The sequence below is a fragment of the Pinus tabuliformis genome, chromosome 5_2 (assembly GCF_031772625.1).
Source record: "Pinus tabuliformis cultivar Carrire ecotype Pingquan chromosome 5_2, CPIR1, whole genome shotgun sequence".
In the NCBI taxonomy this organism is placed as follows: domain Eukaryota; kingdom Viridiplantae; phylum Streptophyta; class Pinopsida; order Pinales; family Pinaceae; genus Pinus; species Pinus tabuliformis.
Genome location: NC_142306.1, coordinates 538986135 through 539004618, shown reverse-complemented (window position 1 = coordinate 539004618; position 18484 = coordinate 538986135).

Here is an 18484-nt window from a genome sequence, read left to right as displayed (position 1 = left end):
AAAGAGCCTTCTCTGGGGTGTGATGAGTGAGAATAGACAAATGGCAGAGAAAGTTTTCTAAGTGGAAACCCAGGGAATCTTCTAGAAACTTCTCATATGACACTTGCCTCTTTGAGTTCGCCTAGGGATGAGTAAAAGATCAAAGAAATCTCCAAGTGGAACCAAGAAATATCAGTGGAATGACACTAATTAGAAACCCAGAGTTGACTCACACCCTTGCAGGACATCTATATATGGATCCCTCATCTAAGAGATCTTGAGGCTAGAAATTGGTAATTTGTAAGGAAGTGTTGTTGGTTTCTCTTTGAGAAGAGTCATTGTATTGTTGGGTGATCTTGCTTTTCATGAGGTGAAGAGGGCTTTGATGCTAGGAGGATGATGTTGGAGCGAACAACTAGGTTGTAATCTTCTCTTCTACTATTAATAAAGCTATTTGAATTTTCCTCTATATAATCATGTATTTGTGAATCTTGTTATTTATGAATGCAATGTTATGGTCAATGTATTTCTGATTCTACATTGTTTATAGTATTATAGATCAAGATGCTTTGGTGGTGTTTTGTTGCTTTACCCCTACAGGTACTCTCTAAAGTGGGACAAGTAGTAGAGGAGTGGAAAGCTCTATCAAGGGAGAGAGGAAACAATCAAGGAGCCAAGTGAAAGATCCAAGTTGGTCCTCCTTGCTTCTCTCTTATCTATCATACATAAAGGAAATCAAAATTTTCTTTGATTGTTTGTTTCTAAGATAGCTACCCGTCTTAGTGGGACTAGCAGATCGAGAAGACACTAGTTTTCCTTGAAACAAAATGGCAACTCCACTAGGGAGCGGTCAGTTTGTTTGTTTGCTATTGTTGTTTGCTTTATAAACTACAGACGGAGCCTAAAGTTAGCCAGCTAGTCTTCACACTGCTTTTTCTATGCAACTGCAAAGTAGATGAATGATGCTTCAGTCAATCTCCAGGTTGGTTTATGAACTGAACATCTGACTTACAAGCATCCTAAATGTCCTTATGGTAGCTCAATAACCTCCTAAGATCATACCCCTATACTTTGTTTTTACTGTCTATCATAGCTCAGCCTAAATCACTGAACTTAGCTGCAAATTTTGAGCAAAAACCAAGCTTAGTTTCATTCCCTGGCCCATCGCACTGTCTGTAACTGGCAGCCTGTATGCATCGCACCTCCCATGTGTTGTAGGTGAGATGCATCCTTGTTTGCCTTAAGGATAGGTGTGATGACTGCATGAAACTATTTCTCTCTTTAGAATTTGGTTTTTCCTCCTTGTTCTCAGCTCTATTCAGTAGTTTTGCTGCATATGATCAGTATTTCATTATTGAAGCCTTCTTCCTTTACATTATTCAGCCTCCATTGATTAGGATTTGTAAATTTTTTTCATGTATTTTTCATCATTTACAGTCCTTCTTTGTCAAAAGTAGCTTAATCGAACTGTCGTCTTTTGACGCAAAGTGTCGTAATTGTCATTTTGAGTCAAGAAGAAGAGTGTCATAAAGTCCTCCTCCTCTAGATAGTCTATTGTACTTTTGTCATTGTATTTGACTTGAATTATCAATATTTGAAGTGTCGAAAGTAGTTTTCCATTTGAAATCGAAAGTGTCATCTTAGCCTCCCTTTCGTTTTGAAAAGAAATTGTTGAAATGTCACTTTGAAGAAAATAGTTCAGATCTATATTTAGTTTTCCTTTTTGGCAATCTCACATTAAGGAAATGAAAAAAAATACATGCATTTGCATTTGCATTTAGACTATGTGCGAAAGATGATTTAGGAAAAGTGCATTTAGTGTGTGCTCTTTGCTCTATGTTGAAAGAATCATACTCTTCTTTCCTTGGTAGCTAGGATTTTCATTGCTAAAGAAAACAAATGATTGTTTATCATTTTAGATTGCATATTTAGGAATTTTACATCTACATCACGTGGTGAACCTTGAAAGACAAACTTCTAAGAAAGATCAACTCTAAAATAAATCTCAATGAACATAAAAACGCTTTGGAACCTAACGCAACACATCTAGAAGTCTAGGCTAGAGACATGTTCTGGCGTCATAGATCCTGGTAACTATCATTTTCATCAAAGGTTGGGTGATTCCTCCTCTTTGATATGACAAGTGCCAGTACGGACTTGTGTTCCCCGTACCGTCAAGTATATATTGGGAGACCATAATAGGTTGATATCCTTTAGCCTTAGGAAGCCATGTTTGCTGCCCTATCGATCACAATGCACTGAACACAACATTTGGGAAGATTGACTACCATACATAAAGTCCTTGGTAATTCTCTTTAATTTACAACCAAGGTGTATATTGCAGTTTTGCGATTGGTTTGGTAATCTCTCTGTCTAGATTTCTAGAGTAGTCACTTTCATTTCTTTTCGACTCCTTAAAATAAAAGGTCCATCTGAGCACTTGATTAAAAATTGAAGGCGACTAGAGTCATCTTTAGCTTTTTCTCGACTCTTAAAAATTGAAAAAGTAAAGTTGTGTCAAAGCGTCTTAAAATTTATTTAATACGGAATAACATCCCTGTTCCTTCATTGATATTAGGTTGAGGTAATGGGGTCGACCAATAAAGGAATCCCTCTTGGAGGGAATCCTAGTCCTTTATCTTCTTGGGGAGATATTGGTGCTCCATACATGGCCACATTGTCCCTCCCGGGAATCACAATTGGCATGCCTGTATGGATATTCTCAACCTCTATCATTCAAAACACCATAATTCCTCAGCAATCGAATCAGCAACCAGTTGACACTGAATTTGACCCCTCGCCCTCTACTTCATTTGTTTCTCCCTCCCCTTCTTCCTCTTTTCTTGGTGAAAGCAACGATGCTAGTAACCAGGTGATCGAGAAGAAGAAGAAAGGGAAGGAGAAGAAGAAGAAGAAGTCGATTAAAGAAGGGGGAAACAATGAATCATCTGGTGAAAATCCACACATTAAATCTCCTAAATATCCTTGTCTAATTTGCAAAGGAAACCATTTTCACCGAGATTTTCCTTGCATTCCATGAATCTTGAGAGAATGGTCTCCCCATTCACACCATCTGGTGTCATCAACCTCTATCGATCATGTTGACAACACACCATCAATTAGTGAAAATGAAGTCAATGGACACAAAGGAAAGCTCAAAATTCCATGTCAATTATGTGAAGAAGACCATCAACTTCGCGAATGTCCTTTTCTAGATGAGGCTAAGAGAATCTTGCATAATCGTCCTGCTTCACCACAGTGTCTTCCATCTGGATACAAGAAACTCTTACCAAGTCCATCGCTAGTTGAAAACCCGATTGACATAACTCAATCATCGGTCGAAACACCTATCATTGAAATCGAACCTTCTGAGCCCATACCAGACCAAAGACAGCAGGTCGAGATGGTAGGCGACCCAGTCTTACCGTTGGAAGGTCCACCTTCAGATGATACGATTCCAAAAGAGAATAAGAACAAGACTGTTCAAATTATTTTTGTTGACACAGAATAAGATGAACTTGGGGGAAATCCACCCCTTCCTTCACAACAGGAGGAATGTTTCGCAATTCAAGGGGTTCATCCAACTGCTTATCCGGTACCCCCTCCAAGTAGTCTAGTCATTTCCTTCGATTGGAATCAACTAGCAAGACCCCGCCTTCTGTCTAATGTACCATTCTGAATCATAATACAAGTTTACAAAATGATTATGTCTGGCACTATCATAGATGAAGGGGCTTCAATGTGTATCATTTTCTCAACTGCTTGGAAAGCGGTTGGTTCACCATCACTTGAGCCTGTAACACAAAATTTGTCAGGCTTTAACAAAGGAACCAGTCGACCGTTAGGGACCCTTCCAAAGTTGACGATAACTTTGAAAAAGAAAACCATTCACTTGGACGTGATGGTAGTCAAAGGGCCATTAGATTACAATCTACTTCTTGGACGTGACTATATATAGCATGGAAGCTGTTGTTTCCACACTCTTTCGAGTGATGTGTTTCCTACATGAAGGAAAAATGGTACAACTTATCGACCAGCTTTCATTTCCCAACTCGAACACAGCTACAAGTCAAACATCATCCCTAAATGGTCTCTTTGCGTCAAGAATGTCTCTTCAACCTTCATTCCATCCACTTGACTACGGTGAGTAGTCCAGTGAATGTAACAAAGTTTAGGGGGCATGCACCCTAGTCTGCTGCGGCAGGCAAACCCAGCTGAAAAGATAGAGTTCCTTGCAGGTTATATGATCGGCATGAAACATTATTTCCTTGTAGGTTATATGATTGGTCTGAAACACCATTTCCTTGTAGGTTATGGGATCAGACTAAAACATTTATTTCCTTATAGGTTATATGATTAGTCTGAAACAGTTATTTCCTCGTAGGTTATGTGATTGGAAGATCACACCATTCACCTTTGTCTATGGACAGAGCCAAGGAAGTGTTTTTGTCTAGCCGCTGACAGAAACAATCCTGCCTAACCGCAAGGACTTCCATATGGTAACCTGGAAACTCTCCTTTTCTCCATGTCTGGGGGCATGCAAACCTTTTTATGCAAGCAAAAGACGACCAATTTCACTTTTTAGCTTTTTAGCGTTTTTATATTTTTAGCTTTTTAGTTCAACTCCTTAGGTTATGTGATTGGTCTGATCCATCATTCACCTTTGTCTACAGTGCGCAGATGAAGCAAAGGAAGGTTTGCGTCTAGACAAAAGACAAAACCATCCTACCTAATCTCAGTAGTTCCATAGCTTTAGTGTAGTTAGCTTTGTAGTTTGGTCATTCCTAGCCTACATAAAAAGGCAATGAGCACATGTTATCATAGAGTTCAATCTCACTAAAAAATAAACCTACTAATGAGAGACATCTTTAAATGACTGGAACGAGCAATGTTTCCTCAAGGTTCAAGCTTGTTAAAAAATAAACCCGCCATTGAGCATAGTTTCTTCCGATTTAAGCTCATTAAAAAATGAATCCGCCTTCAGTAAATGACCTCTGTGATTACCATGCTATCAGCCTTTTGAACCTTGGTTGTGTTCTACCGTAATCTCCATTCTTTTGGCCGATCATACACTTCCACTTGATTTTTTACCTGTTTTGAGGAATAGCTGCAATGAGTGGTTCTATTAGCCACCCTCTTCACACTGCCATGTTTTGAGAAGTTCCAAACTTACTTGGAAGCAATTGCTACCTGAAAACACCACTCGTTCCTAGAAAACGAGTCTATTTTAAACTCTTTTTAGACTCGTTAAAAATAAAAAGATTGTCGAGCTATTGGCCTTTCCAGCTCGTTAAAGTAATGGGAAGCGCCATCCCTCCTGTACATTTTAATCTTTTGGGACTTGAAGGATTATCAAACAAAAGATCGAGCGCTTGTCTTTTTCGGCTTGCTAAAGCGATTGAAAAAGTCATCCCTTTCGTATTATTTTATACTTTTTTTGAACTTAAGGGATTATGCTACGGAAAACGACCACTGGAGTTTCCTTTTCATTCATTTTCAATCTCTCTAAAAATGAAAAGGACCGAGTTATATTTGTCATTAAACTCGTTAAAACAATAGTGACAAACTTGTGCAGCCGGACAAGAACAAGTTTCACTATCGCTAGAATCACTAAAACATAGCAACAGATTTGCCCAAAGGGAAAATTATAGAACAAGCACATGTTATCCTCCTTAAGCTTGAAAAAAATAAATAGGTACTAGTCAGAAATGACTGGGGAAAAAGGGAAGAACACTTAAAGAACTTTATTGGTAGCAGGTCGCTCTTGAACATGACACTTTCACTCCATCACCATGATTGAGTCGGGTTGGGTTATGCCATTCACTGGTCATATCATTATTGGTCCTCCATACCATCCATATTTTGGGGTTAATGCTACCAATCCATATCAGTGTCGCCAATATGTTCAAGAGAAGTAATTCAAAGTATTTGCCATCCAGCTAACGCCTCATCCACTGTAATACCTTCATCCTCCATTTTTCATGACCGCCATTCCTGAACCTTGTATTATCAGATCGTTTTCACCTCCAGAAAATCATTTACTCCGTTTCGTGTTGTAGATGTGGGATACGTCAAGGCCCTCCTATGATGGGTCACTTCTTATCAGCATCAGTTCATTATCCAAGAAGTTGACTTAGAAACAACTCTTTCAGTACTTTGAAGCTTGCATGCCTCAATGGCAACTTTCTCACTTCTGGCAACAGGTATACATCAATGGCCTTCGATCGAAAGATTTTGCGTGGTGTTCTACATCGAATCATATATTCACACCACGTGAATTATATTGCAGTACCTTGAGGGTCATTATCATTATCGGTGACACCTCTCACGCCTGTTAACATCTTACATTATTGGCTGGTAATCAGGCAATATCTTTCCATGTTTGACTTCAGAACACCTTTTCACATGGATCGACTTATACATCGAGCGAATATTGAACGATTTTTGAAGACCCCAGATCTAGTTTCATCCATTCGGGCTGCGATATATTCAGGAAAATAAAGACATAAAATGTACATAGAAGCTGCACAGATGATCATCCAAGCTAGGGGATGATGACTCTAGACATTAAAGAATCACCAGCTGCAACAGCGAACGATTATCTGTCCTATGCACATGAAAATGAATTTATAAACCTGAGCATGGGAATTCCTACCTCAGCTAGATCATGAAAGAAAATATGACGGTGATGTATTGTACTGTGTCTTATACGAGTCACCTTCCAGTTTGAATACCTCAGATCCTCATGATAAAGCATTTCACCCGACATCAAAATATTTACAACCTAGTGCTTTAGGGGGCAACTGTTATAGACATATTTGGGGACTTCAACCCCAATCACATATGTCGATAAACCAAGGTCTCTTTAACCCCTAAAAGTGTTGTTTCATACCCTAAAGAATCATGGTCAACTGATTACATCATTTCCCAGAAGTTCCACTTGAAAAACCACTCAGAACTGGCCAAAACTAGACCATACTGACTGCTCCATGGTCAAGGTGTGATGCATACTGGCTGCTACACTAGCCAGGTGTGATGCATACTGAAAGAACCTTCTGTGGGGTGCGATGAATGAGAATAGACAAATGGCAGAGATAGTTTTCTAAGTGGAAACCCAGGGAATCTTCTCAAAACTTCTCATATGACACTTGCTTCTTTGAATTCACCCAGGGATGAGTAAGATATCAAAGAAATCTCCAAGTGGAACTAAGAACTATCAGTGGAATGACACTAACCAGAAACCTAGAGCTAACTCACACCCTTGCAGGACATCTATATATGGATCCCTCATCTGAGAGATCTTGAGGTTGGAATTTGGTAATTTGTAAGGAAGTGTTGTTGGTTTCTCTTTGAGAAGAGACATTGTATTGTTGGGTGATCTTGCTTTTCATGAGGTGAAGAGGGCTTTGATGCTGGGAGGATGATGCTGGATTAGACAGCTGGGTTGTAATCCTCTCTTCTACTATTAATAAATCTATTTGAGTTTTCCTCCATATAATCGTGTATTTTTGAATCTTGGTGTTTATCAATGCAATTGTATGGTTAATGTATTTCTAATTCTTCATTGTTTATAGTATTATAGATCGAGATGCTTTGATGGTGTTTTTTTTCTTTTCCCCTACAGGTACTCTCTAAATTGGGACAAGTAGGAGAGGAGTGGAAAGCTCTATCAAGGGAGAGAGGAAACAAGCAAGGAGCCAAGTGGCAGATCCAGGTTGGTCCTCTTTGCTTCTCTCTTATCTGTCACACATAAAGGAAATCACAATTTTCTTTGATTGTTTGTTTCTAAGCTAGCTATCCATCTTAGTGGGACTATTTGATTGAAAAGACACTAGTTTTCTCTGAAACACCGGATTGCTCAGTGTCCTCCTCCGGTTCTCCTTCATCATTTTCCTCAAATTCTTTTTCATTCTCCCCAACTTCCAATTGTGGGGGTTTCTCATCTCTTGAATCATGTATTTCCACCGGTTGGCTAATGTTCCCCTGGGAATTTCCCAGCATTCCTCTGATCCATGCCAATCTAACAGATTTTCTTTGTTTCAGTGGTCTGCTTGATGTACTGGCTATATGTTTTCATTTTGGGGCTGGCAAAGCCAGTCCCCCATCTATTGAGAAAATCAGTTCTTCCCAATTTCTCTACTGTTGGGCAATGTTGTAGCTGACTATCAGTTGTATTAACCCATGGTGGCTTACTATTGACTCTACATGGTGAGATTTCTTCATGATTCAGGCAACATCGTGTAATAAAAAATTTAAAAATGCAGGTAAATTCACAGCACATTTTTTCTTTAACATGGCTAAGAGTTTAATATGGTGTGGTCTTACCACGTCTTTCCTGCCATCACAAGTGATGTAGTTCTGGATAATTCTCGCCAACTCTGCCCACGGTTCTCCCAAGGTTGCTGGAAAAACTCCCTTTCCTTTTACAGTCAAGTTCTACCCTTCGTCCTAGAAGATTTTCATGGCATCTTGCAGTCTCACCATTTTCAGAGTCAACACAAGTCCAGTGGCTGGTAGTCCCAAAACTTCTGCAATTATGTCATCAGTAATTGCTATCTGTCTCCCTCTCACCATGGAATGATGTTCTTGCAAATTTTTCAGAAACTCAATTGCCACTGTCTCATTGGATTTCTGCAGAAGGTTAAGGTAAGTTGTCCATCCTTCCCTTCCTAGGATTTCTCGTGCAGCATTGGAGACCATCAATACCTGTGGCTCACTGTGAATTGATCTTCCTCCCATCTTATTTCACGCTTAGCACACTGTAAAAAATACAGAGACGATATTTGAACAGTAGGCTATTAGCTCGCTGTTAAGAAAAAACATAGAAGATGATGGAACAACAAGCTATCCAAATTTCTAACTTACTACTAATTTTTGCAGAGCAAAACACGGAAATAGCTTTGGAACAACAAGCCATGCATATTGGGCAACAAAATGCCATGAAGCTTTGCTATTCCTGGGTCATAATTCTTCTGAATGATGAGCTGACACGTATGCCAGCGAATTATGAGGATCACCCACAGCCCGTTGTAATGTAATAGGCTGTCCTCAGCTGTCAAATGAAGGAGAAGGTTGTTGAACTGCCATAGTATAGAGTCATAAAGGAACAATGTATAAAGATATGCCATGTTTACAAAAATGAGCAGATTACCGAGATTGAGGCGTATGATATGATGCATGAATTGGAGGATAGGACAGCTGACGTGAATAAAAGGTCCTATGTCATCATTATCGACTTTTACCATCATAATTGATTTGTAAATTATTTTCATGTATCAAAGGTTTGAAAGGGTTATATACATAATCTCATTTGGACCACTTATAAAGATATAAGAAGAAGGATTTTATAATTACTATTGGTGTATAAGAAATATGACTTCGATACCATCAACAGAGCTCTGTTTCCCACAGGTGTCCATAACCTGGACAGAGTTGTTTATTTCACCCTTGGAACCATAATCGTTTGTGTATGCCTAGGAAAGTGCTATGCAATGTCAGAATGGAGACCATTATGCTGGCTTGGTAACCAGATGTATCATAATGCCATTCACCAGGAAGGAGTGAAAGGTGGGTAGGCCGGCTCGTGATGAGACCTCCTGTTCCAGGGACTTTTTTTTTTCTAATGTTCCTCTTGGATCATATCCTTGGTGTGGTGACCATAGTGGGAGTGGCACTTCACTTTCTTCCTTATGATCATGATAGGCTCGCTCTTGATGAGACCCCCTATCCTTTATCTAGCAAATCATGTTAGTAATCATATAAACATTTTTCTTTTTCTTATTTTTTCTTTTATATAGCACTTTTCCTATTTATATACAGAGAGTGGTTCAACACACCTTAAGAGTAGAGATGGTGGAAAAAGTCTGAACATCTCAATAGAGAAAAATATGCCCTTATTCTTATTCAATAATAATGATCAAAGAGAATTATGGGGATTTAGGAAGAACCATCATGATAAAAATAATAAATCATATTGGTATTAGTAAAATAATGACAACAAGGTGATCAATAGTTGTGTCATTTCCTCTTTTCTCTTATCAATTCAAAGTAATTTCTTCTAAAGATAGCGATTTTTATATAATTTGTTGATTTCAGTATCCTCTAATTTTTGTATTGTTGCATAAATGTATAGCTGTGCTTTAGATGACCATGACTCACAAAGATGATCTAAATGGTAAAACACACAAAAAAGAAGAAAACGCACTCTAAAAACGTTGTTCTCAAGATAGAATAGCTACTGTACACAAAAACTGTAAGAAAAAGGAAAAACATGCTCGAAACTACTATTCCTTGAGAGGAACAGCAACTATCCCTTAATCGAAACAACAAAGAAAGCAACTGCAAACAAAAAATACGAAAATGTTGTTCCTTTGAAAAGGAACAGTAGAAAATGGAGGTGTTGTTCCTTCGGAAAGGAACACCAAAAAATAAAAGTGTTGTTCCTTCGGAAAGGAACAACAGAAAAATGAAAGTGGTGTTCCTTCGGAAAGGAATAGCAGAAAAATGAAAGTGTTGTCCTTGCAGAAAGGAATAGTGGAAAAATGAAAGTGTTTTCCCTTCAGAAAGGAACAACAGAAAAATGAAAGTGTTGTTCCTTCGAAAAGGAACAATAGAAAAATGAAAGTGTTGTTCCTTTGGAAAGGAACAACAGAAAACGAAAGTGTTGTTCCTTTAGAAAGGAATAACAAAAATGTAGAAGTGTTGTTCCTTCAGAAAGGAACAACAGAATGTAAAAGTGTTGTTCCTTTAGAAAGGAACAAAAAAAAGGTGCAAGTGTCCTTCCTTCGAAAAGGAATAGCAAAAATATAGAAATGTTGTTCCTTCGGAAAGGAATAGAAAAACGTGAAAGTATTGTTCCTTCGAAAAGGAACAACAAAATAACGGAAATGTTGTTCCTTCGGAAAGGAACAATAGAATGCAAAAATGTTGTTCCTTCGGAAACTAACAGCAAATGGAGAAAATGTTGCTCCTTCGGAAAGGAAAAGAAAAATGCAAAAGTGCTATCCCTTTGAAAAGGAATAGCAAAAGGGTGAAAATGTTGTTCCTTCTGAAAGGAACAGCGAAATGCAGAAGCGTTGTTCCTTCGAAAAGGAACAACAGAACGTTGAAAATGTTGTTCCATCTGAAAGGAACAACAAAATGCAAAAGTTGTAGAAATGCAGAAATTTGTACAGAAAGTAATTTACCAAAAGAAAACAAAAGAATTATGTACAAAATTTAAAAGCAATCAAATCACTTAGTGAACCAAAGGTGAGGAAGAGTTCTCTTCCTCAGCTAGAATCTACATGTTAGAGTCTTCCCGGAGTTTCTGGTAGAAGGATTCTTGAGAGAGTGGCTTGCGGTACAATCAAACTTGATGGTTGTTTGCCTTAAAGGTATGTCTAGATCCATCAACGGTGGTTAAAGTAATGGTGCCATTATCATGTACCTTCCAGATTTCATATGGTCCCAGCCAGCAAGTCTGAAGTTTCCCTGGAAAATCTTGAAACCTGGAATCATATAGGAGTGCCCAATCTCCTTTGCAGAAGACTTTCTTTTTGAAGAGGGCGTCGTGCCATTTGTCTCTATGTTGTTGGATTAATACGGTATGTTGAAGAGCGGAGAGCCCGATTTCATCCAGCTCATTGATTTGCTGTAGTCTACTAATCTAGGCCTCTTTTAAATCTAGACCGACTTCTTGTGCTATTCTCAAGGTTTGTATTTCAAATTCTATTGGAAAGATGGGTTCCTTTCCAAATACTAGCTGATATGGTGAATAACCAGTAGTGCTTCTCCATGTTGTCCTGTATGCCCACAAGGCTTTCGGTAATCTTGTAGCCCAATCACGTCTATGTGACACAATGGTTTTTGTCAGTATTGCTTCTATTACTTTATTCGTGCTTTCTACTTGGCCATTTGCCTATGGGTGGTATGGAGTAGTAATTTTATGCAGAATATGATAGTTTTTTAGTGTTGCAACAATTTTATTACCAGCAAACTGTGGTCCTCCATCAGTGATTATGTCTCTTGGGAGGCAATATTGCACAAATATCTGGAACAGTAAATGAATGACAGAATCCTCTGTAGCTCTTGGCAGTGCCTTTGCTTCAACCCATTTGGTCACATATTCCGTTGCTACCAAAATATATGTTTCTAGTTTGATGATGGGTTGATCGGACCAACAAAATTGAGCGCCCAACACTCAAATGTTTTAATGACTAGCTATGGGTTCAAAGGCATTTCGTCGGACTGTCCAGGGCATCCTACTCTTTGGCAACTGTCACAAGCTTGAACAAATTTCTTTGCATCTTTGAAGATTTTGGCCCAATAATACCCTATTTGCAGAACTTTGTGACCAGTTCTTCGATCTGTGAAATGTCTGCCACACGGTCCATCGTGACAGGCGTTAAGAATGTCGAAAATTTCATCTTCATGGACGCATCTTCTAATGTGCATATTTGCTCCTGTATGAAATAGGTAGCCCCCAATCCAAGAAAATTGGGTACTACACAGGACAATCTGCTTTCGTTCATTGGGAGTCAAATGTTTTGGTAGTTTTCCTACCACTAAATAATTCGCAACATCAAAATACCAGGGTGTTTTGACAATAACAGCAAACAAATGTTCATCCGGAAATTGATCTTCGACTGTTGCTGCATCCATTGGCTTTGGCATTCGTGAGAGAAAGTCAACTATAAGATTTTATTTTCCAGGTCGGTCTTTTATTGTGATGTCGAATTCCTGCAATAAAATCAGCCATCTTGTTACTCTACCATTTGTAATTGGTTTATTTGCTAAATATTTTATGGCAGAGTGATCTGTATATAAAACAACATGATATCCAGTAATGTAATGCCTAAATTTATTTATAGCATGATTACAACTAAAAATTATTTTTCAGTAACAGTGTAGTTCAACTCAGCAGGAGACAAATTCTTGCTAGTATAATAGATTGCATATGGTCTTTTGTCTTGTTCCTGCCCAAGGACTGCTCCAATAGCTGTGTCTGAAGCATCTTATGAAATTTGAAATGGCAGGTCCCAATTTGGACCTCTAAGCACTGGGGTCGTTGACACAAGCTTTTTCAGATCCTAAAAAGCATGGTCACATTTATCTATCCAAACAATGTCAACATTTCCCGTTGGTGCATATAGAGGTGTAGCTATTTGAGAAAGATGTTCTATAAATCTCCTATAATAACCAGAAAATCCAAGAAAATTGTGTACCCCTATCTGTGTGGTAGGAGTAGGTATTAACAAAATTATTTGAATTTTGGCCGAATCTACCTGTATTCCAGCTGCTAAGATATAATGACCTAGGATGAGTCCTTTAGTCATCATCATATAACATTTCTCATGGTTCAGGCAGAGCCTGGTGGCGATACATCGTTGCAGCACCTTTTCCAACATGTCTAGAGCTGGGTCAGAATCATCTTCGTATGGTGTAAAATAATCCATGTATACTTCAAGCCCTTCATTTATTAAATCTGAAAAGATTCTGAGGATAGCCCTTTGAAATGTGGCAGGGGAATTGCATAGGCCAAAGGGTAAAACTTTGTAGGTAAATGTTCCCAAAGGACAGGTAAAAGTTGTTTTGTCTTGGTCTTCAGGGGCAACCTGAATCTGATTGTATCCACTAAAGCCATCCAAGAAAGAAAAGAATTTCTTTCCTGCTAATGTATCTAATACCTGGTCAATGAATGGAAGGGGAAAGTGGTCTTTCTAGGTTGCTTTATTTAATTCTCTGTAATATACACAAATCCTCCACTTTCCATTCTTCTTCGACACCACTACAAGTGGAGAGACCCATTTGCTATCGAAGATAGGATAAATAAAGTTTACATCTAAAAGTTTTTGTAATTCAACTTTCACAATGTCTTTTAGATGAGGGTTAAGTTTTCTTTGGGGTTGGCGAATAGGTCTTGCATCTTTTTCTACATAAATGTGGTGTGTAGATAGCTGGGGATCGATTCCCTTCATGTCCGAATAATCCCATGCAAATTATTCCTTGTATTTTCTCAATAGTTGGATCAACTTCTCTTCTTGTTTAAGGGTCAGGTTATTATTGACGTTTAAAGTTTTTCCTAGCTCAATCTTTATAGTTTTGCTATTTGAAATTGAGGTAGTAGGTATTATTTGATCATGAGTGTCTTTGAGAGGATATTCTTCTAATTCATTATCAAATGCTGCCTCTATCATGTGACATTGTACATGGGATTTGGATTCATCTTGGTTAATAAAGTTGTTAATAACATCATCCTCTATTTGATCTTTGAAATCGAGGGCATCTTCTATAGTTAATGGGGATCTAATATTTTCGGTAAGTTATGATATAGGATGTTTGTTAGTTTTTATTATTGTTACACTTGGCTGGGTTGGAGGGTATAGGGCTAGATTCTTGATATTACTCCCTCTAGTTATGGTCATACTACCTTGTCAGCAACGAATGTAAGCATCAGCGGTTGCAAGCCAATGTCTGCCTAAAATTAACGGATGTCCATCAAGTCGCTTTTGGGGTTTATTGTTAGAAAGTTGGTAGGATATTCTTAGGAATCAACAGATACCATGACATCATGTAGTGTGCATTCTGGCTTAACCACTGATCGTTAGCCAGTTCTAATAAAGTGGAAGTCGGTTCTACTGATGTAATGCCCAATTTTTGACAAGTGGTGGTTGTTAAAATATTAATTGCAGCCCCTAAATCAAATAAGGCATTTGAAAAGGTTTGTCCATTGATTTGCACTATCACTATTAGATTTCTTGTTTTTTCATATTTAACAGGTGCTTCTTTCCTTGATAACAAGTCAGATAAAGTGCCAACTACTTGGACTATTGGGTTATTTTTTATTCTCCTCCTTGGTTCTTTTATACATAGCTCTTTGATGGTCTTTGCATATATTGGGATATCTTGGATAGCTTGAAGGAGTGGGATTTTTATGTATAGATTTTTAATTTCTCCCAAAATATCAAAGTCAGCATGTTCTATAGGGCATGGTATAATTAATCGTTCTGGGAATGGGGGAGAAGATGTGGTTGCTTGGTCATGAGTCTATTTTTTGACCACATATTCTTCTTTTAATGGTTGTTTTGTAGGTAACTGATTTTCAACTTGAACATTTTTATCTCCCTCGGTCTCTATAATGCACCTAGACCTTAATTGAAGGTCGTTACACTCCCTTAGATCAGTTTCTAGCTTTGGTTTTTCAATTATTTGAATAGATTGGACTGGTCTGTTATTTGGGTTCGGGTTGGGTTGGGCTAGGAGTTGCGGTCTTAAATTGGATTGGGGATTTTGTTGTAGTGCTGGCAGTGTAGGCTAAGGGAGTGGAATGGTTCCTACTGGCTAATTCATCGGTCTTTTCTAGTTTGTTTGTCAGGCTTGACTTTGCGAAGTAGGAGGGGACCATTGTGCTAGATACACATTGTTTTGCCAATATGGTGGGGCGTACGGAAAATTTGGCCAATTAGATTAGCTTTCTTGATTTGGCCATGGTGATGATGAAGGAAATGGTTGTTTTGACCAATTTGAGAAGGGAGGTTGATTTTGCCACATTGTATTATATTGCTGACCATGATATTGTGTAGGTTGGAAAGAAGAAGCTGGATCGAGGAACATACCTGATTGTCACGGCTGCCATTGACGGAACTAATTAAGTAGGTACACCGGTTCTGGTTCTTCTTTTGCTTCTTTGAATACTTGTTTCAAACCAGAAAGTGAGGGATAGCATTTTGTAGAGTGGTCTTTGGAACAAATGGCACAAACTTGAACCCCATCTAATGGGCACTCCTTGTGGTTGTGTTTCTTTCTGCATTTGGGACAAAAGATTGCCAGATTTTGTTCTGCCTCTGCTTGTTTTTGTTTGGCTTGCATGATATCGAGCTATGTTGTCAGAGTCCCCAATATATCAGTTTTGAAATTTTCTAATAAATTTCCAATTTCTGCGCGAGTTACTCCTTCTCCAGAGATCTTGTTGTCCCTTGTAAACCTGTCATGTTTTGCTGGTTTTAGCCTTGTGCTTCCTCGTGAGCTCCTGATACATAAATCAATGATGTTAGCAAAATCTTCTTGATAGATGTCTCCTTTTCCCATAATATTCAGTGTTTCAATCCATTGTTCCTTCATACCTTTAATTAATGTTGTTTTTAATACATTATTAGGTAAGGGTAATGATGCATAAGGAGATATCTGAAGATTATACTGAAAACGTCCAACATATTCTTCTAGTGTTTCATTAAGTCTAGCTACCATCTGAAATATTTCATCTTTTAACTCTCTAGATCTACAATAATCCTGATATTTCTTTATGAAAGCACCTTTCATCTGATCCTAGTCATTCATAACACCTCCACCCAACCCCATAAACCATCGTAAAGTAGTCCCTTTTAAGGTAGAGGGAAATAGTTTCAGCATTTGGGGGTCAGTGGTATAGCCATATCCTTTGCACAACACTTCGAATTCAAACAAAAATGCATCTGGGTCTTCTGATATTAGGCCATGAAATGTAGGGATATGTTGGAAAGGGATTTCCTTCATAGGTGCATTGACTGCAGTATCTACAATGGGATATTGCAGTGTGGAGGTTTGGGTGTTTGGCTGGTTCTGGGCTATTTGGTCAAATATATGACAATAACCTTATGAGATTTCTAGGAGGGTATTCTTAGGTTGGCTAGATGGAGCAGGGATGGCCTTAACAACACTTCCTTTATCTAGGATGATGAGAGTTCCTAATGTCTAAGGGGATTTTGCTCTTGAGGTTCTTCAACTTCGTTATGGTTGATTTTTGCAGGAGTTCCCTTATCTGGGCTGCTTAATGGCTAAATTATTCCAAGAGGAGATCTTGGTTTTTCAGTTTCCCTTGGTTCTCCTCTCCCTTCGCAAAGATTACTAAGGTTCCCTTATTGCAACGATTTTGGGCTAGAATTCTCAATTTCTTGGAAATCTTGCTCCTCGGTTTGGCTATGCACCTCAGCAAAGGCTATAGATGGTGATCCTGTGGCCTGAAGGGAACTAGTAGGTTGTCTAGAAGTGACTTTTCTAGGTCCTACTGAAGGCTGAGATTCTACTTTTTTAAGGATTTCGTCTTTGAAGGTCGATCAGCCAAGGGTCACCGGCCCCTTAGCTTTATCAAGCTTGGGTAGTTGTTTAGGATTCTTTTTAGGCTTTTCCTGGTTAGTCATGCACACAAATCAAATTTTGATTTCTACCCAAAACAATAACAAATCTGCAGGAAAGTGGGTAGGGGAGCAAGGCTGTTACATGCTCTGTGTGTAGGTTCTCACCTTTCATTTCTAAAACCCAATTCTCTCCTAGCAGGTACTTACACCACTCTAAAAAGAAACAAATGGCTACACTCTTCCCCGGCAACGACGCCAAAATGTCGAGCAGTAAAAAGGGTCTTTTTCACCTCTATTTACCCTACATTAATTATCAATCTAGGTACGATTTGTTATCTCAAAGAGTGTACTCAGTTTGAGGTGGTCATTTGTTAGAGTAATGCTAGTAGTATAGTGCTTTAAATACAAGAGTAAACGAATGCTTGGAATAAAATCTACTTACAAAAAGAAACTTAACACTCTCAGACTTAAATCATTCATTCAGAAATCTACAGCAAATTATCAGTCAAGGGTGCAGTAATGATAACTCTTCCCTTTGTAAACATCAAGGAGAAGATTGTCAATCTAGGAACTGGACAGCGATAGTCAATGTTCACTACAGTTTCAGATCATTCTGTTCACACCAAAGTAATTACTTGAAATGATAATTCAAATAACAGGAAATGGAGCAGCAACTAATCTACTTAAAAATATTGAACAACAAAGCCTTAACCTCTAGAAATGAATAAAGTGGTAATTCTAATCTACAGGAATTAAGCAACAATCTTTACTTTAGAAATAATTTGAGCAGTAGACTGAAAAGGGAACAACAAACTAAAGTGCATTATGAAATATTGAATAACAACTTGAACCAAATGTAAACGCACAATAGACTAAATCGAATATTAAACACAATGCATCTATACTGAAGGAAACAGTAATCTAAGTTTCGGCATAATAATTATTGATCACGGTTATGAAGAAACAATAATTGCGGTTACCATGGAACAACAAACCCAATGAACACCAATCACACTTTGAGGTAAATCGTAGATAAATAGACAATAGTACCGATTTATAAATACACAGCATTGTTGCTCTGTGAAGGAACAGTAATGGTAAACTGTAAGGAACAACAATGTTATACAATAATATCAATCTATTAAAGGAACGACAATGCAATATAAATTCAGAATGAATACCATAACATTCTAGTTTCAAAGTATAACCTTAATATTCAAATAGGAATGAGATATAATAGAGCCAACATATGAAACAATAAGGAACAATAGATTACTAAACAAGGCAAATAAAAGAAATCAAACCACACACGACTTGGAATCAGAAAATAATGGTACAGGAACCAAGTGATCCACCAGGGCCAGGCCCTTAGCCTCCAAGGATGCATTGTTGTGATTACTCCAGAATCAAAG